This window comes from Toxorhynchites rutilus, chromosome 1, assembly GCF_029784135.1.
Source record: "Toxorhynchites rutilus septentrionalis strain SRP chromosome 1, ASM2978413v1, whole genome shotgun sequence".
Taxonomy (NCBI): domain Eukaryota; kingdom Metazoa; phylum Arthropoda; class Insecta; order Diptera; family Culicidae; genus Toxorhynchites; species Toxorhynchites rutilus.
In genome coordinates, this window is record NC_073744.1 from 103,255,665 (window position 1) to 103,270,157 (window position 14,493).

At 35.2% G+C, this 14,493-nt stretch overlaps 1 protein-coding gene across 3 annotated transcripts in view; it reads left to right on the forward strand.

Annotated features, from left to right (window-relative positions):
* The first annotated feature begins 4,139 nt into the window (after positions 1–4,139).
* The window catches only part of LOC129763489 (uncharacterized), a 60,173-nt gene continuing 49,819 nt past the window's right edge, over positions 4,140–14,493 (forward strand). For all 3 annotated transcript variants that reach the window (XM_055762610.1, XM_055762612.1, XM_055762611.1), the window contains exon 1: positions 4,140–4,467. The gene's annotated coding sequence lies outside the window, so the exon portion shown is untranslated. The remainder of the gene's footprint in view (positions 4,468–14,493) is intronic.

The following is a 14,493-nucleotide window of genomic DNA, read 5'->3' on the forward strand; positions in this document are numbered from 1 at the left end:
TACGTAAATTTTAAACAGCATTATCGCAAATGAACCGATTTGTTTAGCTTGTCCCAACACACCACCCTCGAACAGTTTCTGTTCAGAGATGGTAGTAAACAATTTTCAAATGCATGGGATTTTGAGAATTCAAATAAATCCTTCGAAACGGTGAACTTACGAAACAATAACTTGAACGAAACTTTCGTACCAATATTTTATTGTTACCCGAGAGACTATCTGTTCCAAATAATTTTAGGGTTTTGTTTTTCCCATGTTTGAAATAAATCCAGAGCCAGTGGTAGGTGGGCGACATCTGTTAGATTTCCAGTGCAACAACAAAATTATCCGTCCTTCCTTTTACAAATCTGAATTAGCCTCCCGCGTGACTTGCTCTGTAACCCTGATTTATCTTCAATATACAAATATACGTATAACAATAATATGCGCCCCGTGAACTAAAACAAGTTCACCTCCTGTTAGACAACAGGTACATCCGTTCTATACGTTCAATAGATCGTCCCGAGAATTCGATTGTGTTCTCCTCCTGTTCATATAACAGGCACGCTCTTCGAGTTTTTTTGAAGCACCCGTGAATTAATCACCTCCTGCCAGGAAGGCAGGTACAACCATAAATCGCTTGAGCCCGGAAACAAATTTACTTGTTCCCCTCCTGATCTTCTAACAGGTACATACGTCAACATATTATTCGTTTGTCAAAGACAGATACAACCATGAATACGCTTGATCCCGGGAACAAATTCACTTGTTCCCCTCCTGATCTTCTAACAGGTACATACGTCAACTTATTATTCGTTTGTCAGAAAGACAGATACAACCATGAATACGCTTGAGCCCGGGAACAAATTCTCTTGTTCCCCTCCTGTTCTTCTAACAGGTACATACTCCAACATATTGTCCTCTTGCCAGAAAGGCAGATACAACCATAAATATGCTTGAGCCCGGGAACAAATTCTTTTGTTCCCCTCCTGTTCTTCTAACAGGTACATACTCCAACATATTATCCTTCATCACTCTTTGAAACAATCCCAATTACTGAATCTTATGCTCGGTTCGTACTACCAGCATATAATACTCAAGTCAAGCATTCTTTTTACAGAACATTCGTTCCCATATCGGTTGCCACCAATCGCCCAACTCCAACATAAACAATGTCAACAGTCAGCACAATTTAAGTCACCTGCATCTGTGAGCACTGCAACTGAGACCATTGCACCAATACTACCATCCGCAGCACTACATGGGTTGCATGTGACATGCAGCCGTGGACGTTTTATGAAGAAGAAAAAAACGCCATTTTCCAATTCATCGTTCGAAATATTTTTCAATACTTTCCTCATATTCACGATAAAATTGTATTGTATCCAATCCTTACCGTGATTCCACAGTCCTCGTCGCCAATTTGTAGGGTCTGCACGAGATTCAATAATAACTGCTCAATCAATTTTCACTGGTTCATTCACTCTCCCTATTTTCCACCTCCACGCTCAACGTCGCGTATTTCTATTCTGTCTCTCTCTCTCTCGCCGTGCTGCCATTCCGTCCAGTGCTGTCACTATAATAGAGCTGTGCTACTTCATTTATTTCGCCAAGAGGCATGACTCCACACTCTGGGAATTTTCAAAATATATTCATGTGAAAGAGTTTAATTGAATGTTTTCTATCCATGTAACACTGTGACCAAATATGTTTCAATCAAGTGCTATTAACAGGTGGTTATCGAGTTGGCATTAACCACTGGTGGGCTTCCAGTATCGAGGAAAATGTGGAAATAACTAATCGTTACTGAAAATAATCTGCCAGTTCCTCTGGGAATTTTCAAAATATATTCAAGTGAAAGAGTTTAATTGAATGTTTTCTATCGATGTAACACTGTGACCAAATATGTTTCAACCAAGTGCTATTAACAGGTGGTTATCGAGTTGGCATTAACCACTGGTGGGCTTCCAGTATCGAGGAAAATGTGGAAATATCTAATCGTTACTGAAAATAATCTGCCAGTTCCTTTGAGCATTTTCAAAATATATTCATGTGAAAGAGTTTATTTGAATGTTTTCTTTCCATGTAACACTGTGATCAAATACATTTGGTTTTGTGGTTTTTCAATCAATCGCAATTAACAGGATAGCTTCAGAAGATTATTCTTCCCCATCAGTAGGATATTTCCGTATCCAATATTGTATGCGCCCGCAATCGATTATTGCTCAGTCGCCGAAAGTTCCGAGCTCAGAGAGTTCATTCCCCTCTAGTTTGCCTTCCAAATTGCCATCGTAAACCACACCTTCTCTCGATTCAATCACACACAAAAAGCATACTTAAGCGATATTCTGGTGGTGAGACACATTCATTTTTCGTGAGAACATCGACAAGACAACATCGTTGCCTAACGTGCTGGAGGAGGTGGACGGCGAAGGATCGACACATACACGCGCAGAACTCTTTCCGTTAGGATGCCATTCAGCATCGAGAAAGTTCCGGAAAGATCTAATCATTGCTGGAAAATAATCTGCCAGTTCCTTTGGGAATTTTCAAAATATATTCATGTGAAAGGGTTTAATTGAATGTTTTCTATCCATGTAACACTGTGACCAAATATGTTTCAATCAAGTGCTATTAACAGGTGGTTATCGAGTTGGTATTAACCACTGGTGGGCATCCAGTATCGAGGAAAATGTGGAAATAACTAATCGTTACTGAAAATAATCTGCCAGTTCCTTTGGGAATTTTGAAAATATATTCATGTGAAAGAGTTTAATTGAATGTTTTCTATCCATGTAACACTGTGACCAAATATGTTCAAATACATTTGGGTTTGTGATTTGTCAATCAAGTACAGTTAGCATGTTAGCTTCTGAAGATTATTCTTCAGAACAAGGTTTTTCGTATCCTATATTGGATGCATAAAACCTTGTGCCTCCAACGTAACGCTCTCGTTTTCGAAGTCTCCCAAATATTCATTCATTCATTCATTCAGAATGGATTTAGATTCAACTTCAAACAAATGATCTCTAAATCAACGATAGTCCTACGTCACCCTTGCGATTATACCATAGATATAACCCACTTCCTGTTTTTTGAAACATATTTCTAATTTATTGTCTTTTTTATAGTAAATATTCCCTTTTAATATGTTTGTCGTGTTATACCGTCATGTTCATGGAATTTTATGAATTTGCTTATAATTTCCAACAACTTTTCCAAATACATCATCATGGTAAAAATATATGTTTAGGAGTTACGTTGAAAATCATTTGAACACATGTGGGTTTTTTTTTACTTGTTAAAATGCTTTATTGCTTTGTTCACATTTTTATGTATACATTGTCATATAATTTCTAAGAGATTCACTATTTTTGTCATTATCTACAACTTCTAAATTATACATTATATATCGAATGAATGTTTTCAAAATTTTGCTTTTTATGCTTCTATTACAATGAATTTTAGCGTAGTGCAAAATATCAAAATTTATATTGTTTTGTTGAGCTGTTGTGTTTATGTTCTGCCAAAGATTGTGAACTATGCGGTTTCTATTTGCCCACAATGTTGACAATCCGGATTATCTCTTCTCTCTTGTCGATAAAGTAACTCATTATGATGCAGCTTCCCATAAACCAGCAGAAAATATATTGACTTCTCATCAGACGTAAGGTTTCTGTTATTAATTTTTTCCACACCGTTTTCCAATTCTGTGTAATACCAGGGACAGACATACAGCTGTACTTGCGTTGTACGTGTACAGCGTTGTACAGGACCATCGTACCATGACAGACATACTTTGGTTGTACATTGTACCGTATGTCAAACTGACAATCAGATATTTTTCCAATTTCCACCACATATTTCAATGAAAAAGGTTTTTTTTTAGTGTTTAAACTATCAAACACAACAAACAAGTTTCCAATCTGAGTTATTAACTTAAGAGAAAGTCAATGAAAAGAACGTTTATCATACTTATGACAGACATACAGCTGTACTTGCGTTGTACTTCGAAAATTGTATGTCTGTCACCATGACAGCGCTAGAACCATGCAAGCAACTCGGTACAATCGCTGTACCTGTACCGACCTGTTTTACCGCTGTACATGGCTACAGTTGTACTGTGCACAGCGCCATAGACGGTTAGTGGTGGGTAGCATGAACAAGCAGAATCAAATCACTTGATAAACGTTCTTTTCATTGACTTTCTCTTAAGTTAATAACTCAGATTGGAAACTTGTTTGTTGTGTTTGATAGTTGGAATTTGTGACATTTGGAATTATCGGGCTAAAGAAGGCCCGTTCAGACATTCCAAATACCGGTTAACTAACAGACTCTTAGTCTTAAGATTCGGAGAATGTAAACCCAAACCTCCTTGCGATCGTGGACGAAAAGTGTCTGTCATCTTGATCCGTTGCCCTGGAACTCCATTCCACAGAAAGTATCCAAATTGTTTTGTAAACTGCGCGATGTACTTGTTCGGCATTGGTAAGATTGAAGACAAATACCACAATTTAGAACATATATAAGTATTGAGAAGGATAATTTTTTGCCTAATATTAACCAAACGTGGACGATTCATCCATAGTAAACCGTTTACGTTACGGTAGACAGTTTCCCAGTTCCGGGAGATAGTATCCTTTATGTTATTTTTGAACAGTTAATTAAATTACTTCAAAAAAGGTATTTTTTATTATTCACTTTTCCCTACTATACAGTTTGAACTTAGAATTATAACTAACTGATGAACCGCTGCTCCCTGGTTTTATATTGTCAATTTGGAATGCGCCAGTTGGTTTCCCCGAAACGCAAGTCGCAAGCTCGTCGGTAGTGTTTTGTGTTTAATTTCTCCGGTATTGGCAGGTGTTTCTGGAACTGGTGCTGCATGTTTTGGCTGGCATCGCTGTGTGCATCGGTGGATTTTCTAGAATTAGATGTTGCGGCTGGAACTGGTGCTAGCTCTTGTTAACTCTTCCCCCTTCTAAATTCTTTGTCCTCAAAGATTGATTTTTCTCTCTGAAGTTACCATACTGAAGTAGTTATTTAATTCTTCCAATCTTTTGTCGGGAATATCTGGATATGATTTTTTTTCTGCATTCGTAGGATTTTCTTCTGGTGCTGAAGGTTTTTGTTGATTTGGTATGATGATCTGCATTTTTAATCTGAATATCGTTGATGTAACTAAATACATCGCTCCTATGATTATTATGATACATATCATGCCAATGCTTAGGGAACCAAACAGATTCAATCTCCATTTGAAGGATTCATTTTGTAAGTATACATGTTGTAACATATTTCTGTGTTTTAATGTTAAATTCGTTAGATATTCTGGTGACGGTACTTCGATGATATTCTTTTCTTGAACTGATAATCCAGTCGTTGGTCGATAAGAATTCTTATCAATTTCGATGATGAAGTTTGCGTAGATATTATGGTCCAGATGTATTTCACAGTGCTTGAATTGTATTAGGAAAGATCCATTAAGGTTTTGTGTGTGATTGCTGCAATTAGATTGTAGTTTTGTATCGACGTTATTAAGTAGAATAGTAGCATCATTAATTCGTTTGATTATTCCGGTTGTATGAACTATTTCATAGTTGCAGTCTGCGTGTTGAATATGAACCAAATTGTTGATACATTGGTTAGGTAATTGTAATACATCAGTATCACATATGAACATATTGGATTCTGCAGAACATTTCTTTGAAGTCTCGTATATATGAGAATCATTTTTAATAATATAGTTATTTTTCACTGATACTCTCTTTTTGTTCTGAATAAGGGGCTCTATGTATTCATAATCATATTGTTCATTTGATAATTGCGGTATTTTCAACATATACATTATGTGTGTTTTGTTCATAATGATATGTACGATTGATTTTGATAATAAGTCTTCATATGAATCAACATAGATATTTGCTTGTTCCAAAAATGTCTTTGTTTTTAAATAGTCTTTGATGGATAAAATTCGACTGCTCGGAATTCCATGTTTGGCTAGCAAAATGGCATCTTCTAGTATTTCAATTTGATGTTGGATGATATCAATATTCAGTATTATTGTCAAAAGATTCAATTCTATTACATGTTGTTGTTGAGATTTGTAGTCCAATTGCAGAAGATCATTATTTATTTTACTGATGTGTTGTATTCTTCCATTAATAGCATGATTGATGAGTATTTGATCATTATTATTTGTAATCAAATCATTCATAGTTTTGTTAATCATTCGGAGGTCGCTCGCATCAGGGTTCCCTGCTATCCATTTCCAAAACGTTCCTATTTTGTCCCATCGTTTAGTGCGTTGTTTTTCTGGATTGATCTTCGAAAATGTTTGTTGTAACAATAGGTTTTTATTTCTAAGGAGTGCATACAATTGATTGTTATAAACTTTTTGGTTTACTAGTTTATCAAAGTTATCTATTATATCTTGGAATTGAAATAATTCAATGGGTTGTATTACTCTTACATATCCTAATTTCAATTTTACTTTTCCTAAACTAATAATTGCGATTGGATTATTATTTAAATCATGAATTTGAATATTTCCATATACGAAGGATAAACTAACATATCTGTAAAAAAAACAAAAAAAAATATATATATATTGTTATTCATTGTTATTAATTTTTATATAATTTTATTATTCGATCTATATTCTTTTGTTTTTGTTTTGCGAAGTCTTGCATTGATAAATTCTCTATATTAACTCCTGTATATACATTTTTAGGAGTATCATTAATGAATGAATGAACTGTATTATTATATTTATGAACGGCTATTTGAACTAAATCATTAATTGGTAATTCATTAATTGTACTTGTATTTCTGATACATCTTATTATTTCTCTAATTGTAGAATGAACTCGTTCGACCTGACCATTCGTTTCTGTATGATTTACTGGAGTTTTGAATATTTGTATTCCTAGATTTCGTATTTGTTGTTCTATAATTTCAGATGTAAATGTTTTTTCATTATCTATTACAATAGTTGCTGGAACATCCCAGTCATATATTAAATCCATTAAAGGTTCTTGGACATCTAATATTGATCGTGATTTTATTGGTTTAACTTTAACAAATTTGGACAGTTTGTCTATTGATGTTAAAAATATATTATTTTGATTAAAAACAAAAATATCTATGTGTACTATCTCGGCTGGATAGGAAGGAATTGGTGTTTTCACTGGTAAATTTCTTTGAGGTTTCCTATCGTATTTTTCTATCTTACATATTTCACATGTATTGACAAATTGTTTTGTTTTTTTGTTCATTTTAGGGAAATAACATATTTTAATTAATTGTGCAACATTTTCTTTAGCATTTCGATGAGCGAATTCATGTATATTTTTGATTTTTACAATTTGTTCATTTTCATCAGTAATATTTTCTACCTGTTTTTGTGAAAATCTAATTTTCATTCTTTGTGGATTATATGTATCTTTATAAATTTCTTGAATTAAACCCATTATTGGTTCTGTAGTCATTATTCCATTTAATAAAGGGTGTGTCACATAAAATTGCATCACGGAAAAAACGCTGTAGAAATTTAAATTTTAGGAATTATATCTTCAGCTTTTGATTTAAAATCAGATAAGAGTGTATAGATCACGTTGGCCATGCTTCACTGTCAATTTTTCGTAAATTTGGAAAAATGTCGTCGAACGAAAAAGAGCGTCGTGAATTAATCCTGTGCACTCATTTCGAGAATCCGGAGTAGTCACATCGAGCCATCGGTAAGATGCTGGGAATCGTCCAATCCACGGTCAGCAGAGTACTAAAACTTAACTTCGAGAACCTAACCATCGACCGGAAGGTGAAGAACGGCAAAAATGGATGCTCCGTCAGTGAAAAAGATCACAAGAGCGTAGTTAAGCAATTTAGACGTGATCCGAGAAGTTCGGTCCGAGATGTCGCCAATAAGCTGAATTTGTCAAGTTCATTCGTCCAGCGGACCAAGCAGCGGGAGGGCCTGCGTACATACAACCGCGACGAAAGGCAAAACATGGTGGGCAAGACGCGAGCCCGGAAGCTGTACACCGAAATGCTGACGAAGCCGCATTGCCTGGTAATGGACGACGAAACCTACGTAAAAGCGGACTTTCGTCAGCTGCCGGGCCTGTTGTTCTTCTCCGCAGAGGACAAATTCAGCGTTCCGGAGGAGATTCGCGAGCAGAAACTATCCAAGTTTGCCAAAAAGTACATGGTGTGGCAAGCGATCTGCTCTTGCGGAAAGCGGAGCGCCCCCTTCGTGATGACCGGCACGGTAAACGGGCAGGTTTACCTTAAGGAGTGCCTACAGAAGCGCTTACTACCACTATTGAAGCAGCATGAGGGCCCGACCATCTTCTGGCCGGATCTCGCTTCGTGCCACTATTCAAAGGACGTGTTGGAGTGGTACGAAGCCAACGGGGTCACCTTCGTGCCAAAAGAAATGAACCCGCCCAACGCGCCGGAGCTTCGCCCAATAGAGAAATATTGGGCGATTATGAAGCAGGCCTTCCGGAAGAACCCAAAAGTTGTCAAATCGGAGGCGGACTTCAAGAGAAAATGGATTTCTGTTAAAAAAAACTACAACCTGACGTTGTACAGAACCTTATGGACGGGGTAAAGAGGAAGGTACGAGCATACGGGTTTGGGCTCGAAGTATGAAAAATGGAAAATGCCAAAAGTTGTTTAATAGTTTTTATTTTACTGTCTAAAATTTTCAAAAGGATCGGTCTACTGGGCGAATTTCTACAGCGTTTTTTCCGTGATGCAATTTGATGTGACACACCCTTTATACTTGGTAAAAGAAATTCTTTTAATTTTATTTCTAAATATTGCCTTGAAAAGTGTGGTTCAGTAAAAGTATGTCTTTTATGGTTTCCAAAATATGTTGTGAAATTATAGTTTGATTGGGATCCAATTTTGAATACAAGTTGATTTTTAAATACATTAATTGGAGATTCTGTAGATGGAATATAGCAATTATCATCGTTATCGGATGAGTGTAGTGTTGGAGTGAGTGAGTTTATTTGTGTAGAATGAATTAATACATTGTTTTCTGTAATTTTGTTATCAATTTTGACCCTTGATAAAGCATCAGCAACCACATTTGCTTTACCTTTTTTATAGAAAATTTCATGGTCGTGCTCTTCAATATAAGCTTTCCATCTTTTTAATTTGGCATTAACTGAATAGAGAAATAGCAAAAGTTAAAGGCATGTGATCTGTGTAGATAAGAATTTTTGCGCCATATACAAAATTTCGAAGTGAGTTCAAAGCCCATACTATAGCTAACATCTCTTTTTCATTGGTTGCATAATTTTCTTCGGTTTTAGATAGTGTTCGTGAAATGAATGAAATGGGTCTATCTCCATTATCTGTTTTTTGGGATAAAACTGCTCCAATTGCTTTATTTGAAGCATCAGTTGTTAATATAAATGGTTCTTTGAAATTTGGGAAAATTAATACATCATTTGAAGATAAGATATTTTTCAATGTTTCAAAAGCTTTAACTGCTTCTTCATTAAATGAAATAGGAAAATTTCTAGATTCATGTTTCGAAATTTTTCGATGACCATCTTCGCCTCTTAGAAGAATTGTTAATGGTTTTGCCAATTTTGCATAATCTTTAACAAAACGTCTATAATAGCCAGATAATCCTAAAAACATTCTTAACTCTTTCAAATTTGTTGGTTGGGGATATTTTTTTATTGCTTCAACTTTTTTGGGATTTGGCATTAAACCATTTTCTGAAACGATAAATCCTAAAAATTCTACTTTAGTTTTAAGAAATTCTGATTTATCAGGTTGTATGCTAAAATTTGCTTTTTTCAATGTTTCAAATATGGTTTCTAAATTTTTTAAATGTTCCTCAAAAGTTTTGCTGAAAATAATTATGTCATCAATATAGACATGACATATTTTACCAATATGTTCCCTAAGAACATCATCCATAACTCTTTGAAAAATGCTAGGTGCATTTTTTAAGCCAAATGGCATACGAACGAACTCGTATTTACCATTATTAATTGAAAAAGCGGTTTTTTCTATATCTTTTTCACTCATGGGAATTTGATGAAAACCTGAAGCAAGGTCTAAAGTGGTGAAGTATTTATTTCTTCCTAAATTTGCAAGAACTGTTGATGTATCAGGTATAGGATACCGATCACTAATTGTTTTTGAATTAATGTTTCTATAATCAACTACTAAACGGTATTTTTTTGTATTAGAAGCATCGGATTTTTTTGGAACAATCCATATTGGTGAATTATAGGGAGATTTTGAAGGCCTTATAATTCCATCACTTAATAATTTTTCAATTTGTTTTTCCACTTCACCTCTAAGTGCTTGTGGATATGGATATGATTTTGAATAAATAGGATTGTCATCATTCATTCTTATTTCTGCTTTTATTCCTGTAGTGAAAGACAACTTACCATCCGGTTGTTGAAAAAGATCCTGAAATTTAAGTATTAGATTATTAATTTGACGTTTTTCCATCTCCGACAAGTGTTCATTTTTAATAAGCTGATTTACTTCCTGAATCCTGTGCTGTAACAATTCTACCATTTTATCGGAATAAGGTTGAAATAATCGAGCTTGAGAATATTTTTCAATTTTAATATTTCCTCCAACAGATGACACTTCAAATGGTTTCTCTAAATTGTGTGAAATTGTGGTATACTTAGGATGAATATAATTTTTATTCGATCCTGTATCGATTAAAATTTTCAAAGGATTAACACATTTGCCATAATATAAAAAATATGGCAATGTAGATTTTACACTAAAAAATTAAGTTCGGCATTTTCAGTAGCACATTCTGGGGCTTCGTAATTTATATTGTCTAAATATCTATCGAAACTTGTACCATTAAATTCTTCATTGGCCAAATATGGCACTTGTTCAAAATATTGTTCAGTATCAATGTCGGGTTGGTCATTTGTTTGTATATTGAAATTTTTATTAGGTCTATTCACATAATTTATGTGTTTAGATCTAAGAGATTGATCTACTTCCATTGGTACAGGTTTATCGAAATTATTAACTTGTTTTGGTATAAATGGATTTCTTGGGATTGGAGGTGGCATTATTGGATGTCTGGGTGTATTCCAATTAGGTTTAGGTATAAAATTTTGGCGAGGTATAAAATGTGGCTGATTGTTGCCTGGTACATAGTTCGGTTGAACATATCGTGGTTGATGAGTAAAATTTGGTCGAGGTGCAAAATTAGGATTAAAATAAGGTCGTGGTGTGAAATTAGAATGTGGCATAAATTTTTGCTGATTTGATGGTTTAGCAGGCAAAGGAATTGAATTCTTTGGTCCAGTTGATTCATAGTGTCTTGGTTTAATTAAAGATTTTCTAAATTCGATATTCTGAAAAGTTATACAATATGCATACGCTGAGGCTAAAGAATCAGGATTATGATTCTTTAGGAATTTACCAACTTCTCCGTCAAGTCCCTTTATAAAGGAATCTATCGCTTTCTTATTAAACATATTGATCATTGCGTTTGATGCCTCTGGATGTTTATATTGCGAATCGTTTTTTATTTGTCCAGCAATGAGTGACAATAAATTATTAATTTCGTCGTAGAAAATTTCCAAACTTCTTCCTTTTTGAGTTGTATGAGATAGAATATCATCTAGCGTTGTTAGATCTCTTTTTTCTCCGTAGTATGTGATAAGTGTTCTTTTGATCGCATTCCAATTTAAATTGACGTTAGAGTTAACCAAAGCATTATTGGCTTCTCCCCTAATTTTTCGCCTGATTGTGGTGCATATTGCGTTAAATTTATTTTTTTGAGTTACAGTACTTGATAAATTCGGCTGATACGCCTTAACTAGCGCGTCAACGTCTCTTATCCAATTTGTGAGTTCGTCATTGTTTCCCGAAAAAATCGGAATTTCTTTAATTAAGTCCGGAATTTTTTCAATTACAGATGGATCTGCTGGAGATCCATCACTATTTTGATATATTAAAATAGGATCTCTATAATCGATAATTTCCAAGTCCGTGGTCTGTCTGTTTTCCAAAGTTTCAATCCTTTCTAATATTTCTCGAATTTGTTCCGATATTTAAATTTCGAAAATTAGATATTAGGTCCTCAATTTTTAAATAATTTAATTTCCAAAGAATAAATTAAATCGATACAAAATATATATATTTCAAAAAATAGTTCACCTTTTTTATCACTTTATAATAAATGTTTATTTCTTTTTTTTAACTCATTTATTTTTTTCTTCACTTTATTTATACACTTTTATATAAAAAAATAATAATAAATATTAACTTACAATATTATCCTTATATACATGGAGATCCGTCGTGGTGTTACACTTTCCCGACACGGATGTATTCTTCACGTTCCTCCACGAGCGAGTTATTGGCTGTCGTGGTTACTGGTGTACAAATCGTGCGGCTGCTACTGCGGTCAAGTGTCCCTTTTTCGTGTTCAAATAACTTAGCACTCGCGAACTTTTTCGTGGCGATTTCACTTTGCTATTTTCAACACTACTTACACACGGCGGTCCCTATTCGGGCGCCAGTTAATTAAATTACTTCACATTTATTTAAAAAAAAGTATTTTTGACGTAGGACTACGTCTTTCATTTCTATACCGGGGTGTAAAATCAAAGTTTCGAAAACGAAAGCGTTACGCCGGAGACCGAGATTTTGAGCGTTAATAGCTCCTAAACAACTGAACGAAATGGTATGATAAACACTTCATTCGAAAGATAAAATGTCTACGCGTTATATACTTGTTACTTTTTGATCCAAAAACTTGTTTCAATAGTCTTAAAATTGCTTTCAAAACAGGCTATTGAAATCACCAATCGGTATATAAGCGAGCGGCGCTCGGAAATCCACTCAGTTCTAATTGAACAGCGATTGGAGCATGTTGTCGCTGTTGCGGTGAAGCTCTTTATTTATCATGAAAGCGCGGATGAACGGTGTCACCAAGAGCCTGTTTGTGCACCCTAGGCCAGAAGGGAATCTATCAGGAGGAGAGTGATGCCACAAACGGTTCCCTGGGAAGACATCGCTACACACACATACACGCGCGGCTATTAACAGGTGGTTATCGAGTTGGCATTAACCACTGGTGGGCTTCCAGTATCGAGGAAAATGTGGAAATATCTAATCGTTACTGAAAATAATTTGCCAGTTCCTTTGGGAATTTTCAAAATATATTCATGTGAAAGAGTTTAATTGAATGTTTTCTATCCATGTAACACTGTGACCAAATATGTTTCAATCAAGTGCTATTAACAGGTGGTTATCGAGTTGGCATTAACCACTGGTGGGCTTCCAGTATCGAGGAAAATATGGAAATATCTAATCGTTACTGAAAATAATCTGCCAGTTCCTTTGGGAATTTTCAAAATATATTCATGTGAAAGAGTTTAATTGAATGTTTTCTATCCATGTAACACTGTGACCAAATACATTTGGTTTTGTGGTTTTTCAATCAATCGCAATTAACAGGATAGCTTCAGAAGATTATTCTTCCCCATCAGTAGGATATTTCCGTATCCAATATTGTATGCGCCCGCAATCGATTATTGCTCAGTCGCCGAAAGTTCCAAGCTCAGAGAGTTCATTCCCCTCTAGTTTGCCTTCCAAATTGCCATCGTAAACCACACCTTCTCTCGATTCAATCACACACAAAAAGCATACTTAAGCGATATTCTGGTGGTGAGACACATTCATTTTTCGTGAGGACATCGACAAGACAACATCGTTGCATAACGTGCTGGAGGAGGTGGACGGCGAAGGATCGACACATACACGCGCAGAACTCTTTCCGTTAGGATGCCATTCAGCATCGAGAAAGTTCCGGAAAGATCTAATCATTGCTGGAAAATAATCTGGCAGTTCCTTTGGGAATTTTCAAAATATATTCATGTGAAAGAGTTTAATTGAAGTTTTCTATCCATGTTACACTGTGACCAAATATGTTTCAATCAAGTGCTATTAACAGGTGGTTATCGAGTTGGCATTAACCACTGGTGGGCTTCCAGTATCGAGGAAAATGTGGAAATATCTAATCGTTACTGAATATAATCTGCCAGTTCCTTTGGGAATTTTCAAAATATATTCATGTGAAAGAGTTTAATTGAATGTTTTCTATCCATGTTACACTGTGACCAAATATGTTTCAATCAAGTGCTATTAACAGGTGGTTATCGAGTTAGCATTAACCACTGGTGGGCTTCCAGTATCGAGGAAAATGTGGAAATAACTAATCGTTACTGAAAATAATCTGCCAGTTCCTTTGGGAATTTTCAAAATATATTCATGTGAAAGAGTTTAATTGAATGTTTTCTATCCATGTAACACTGTGACCAAATACATTTGGTTTTGTGGTTTTTCAATCAATCGCAATTAACAGGATAGCTTCAGAAGATTATTCTTCCCCATCAGTAGGATATTTCCGTATCCAATATTGTATGCGCCCGCAAGCGATTATTGCTCAGTCGCCGAAAGTTCCGAGCTCAGAGAGTTCATTCCCCTCTA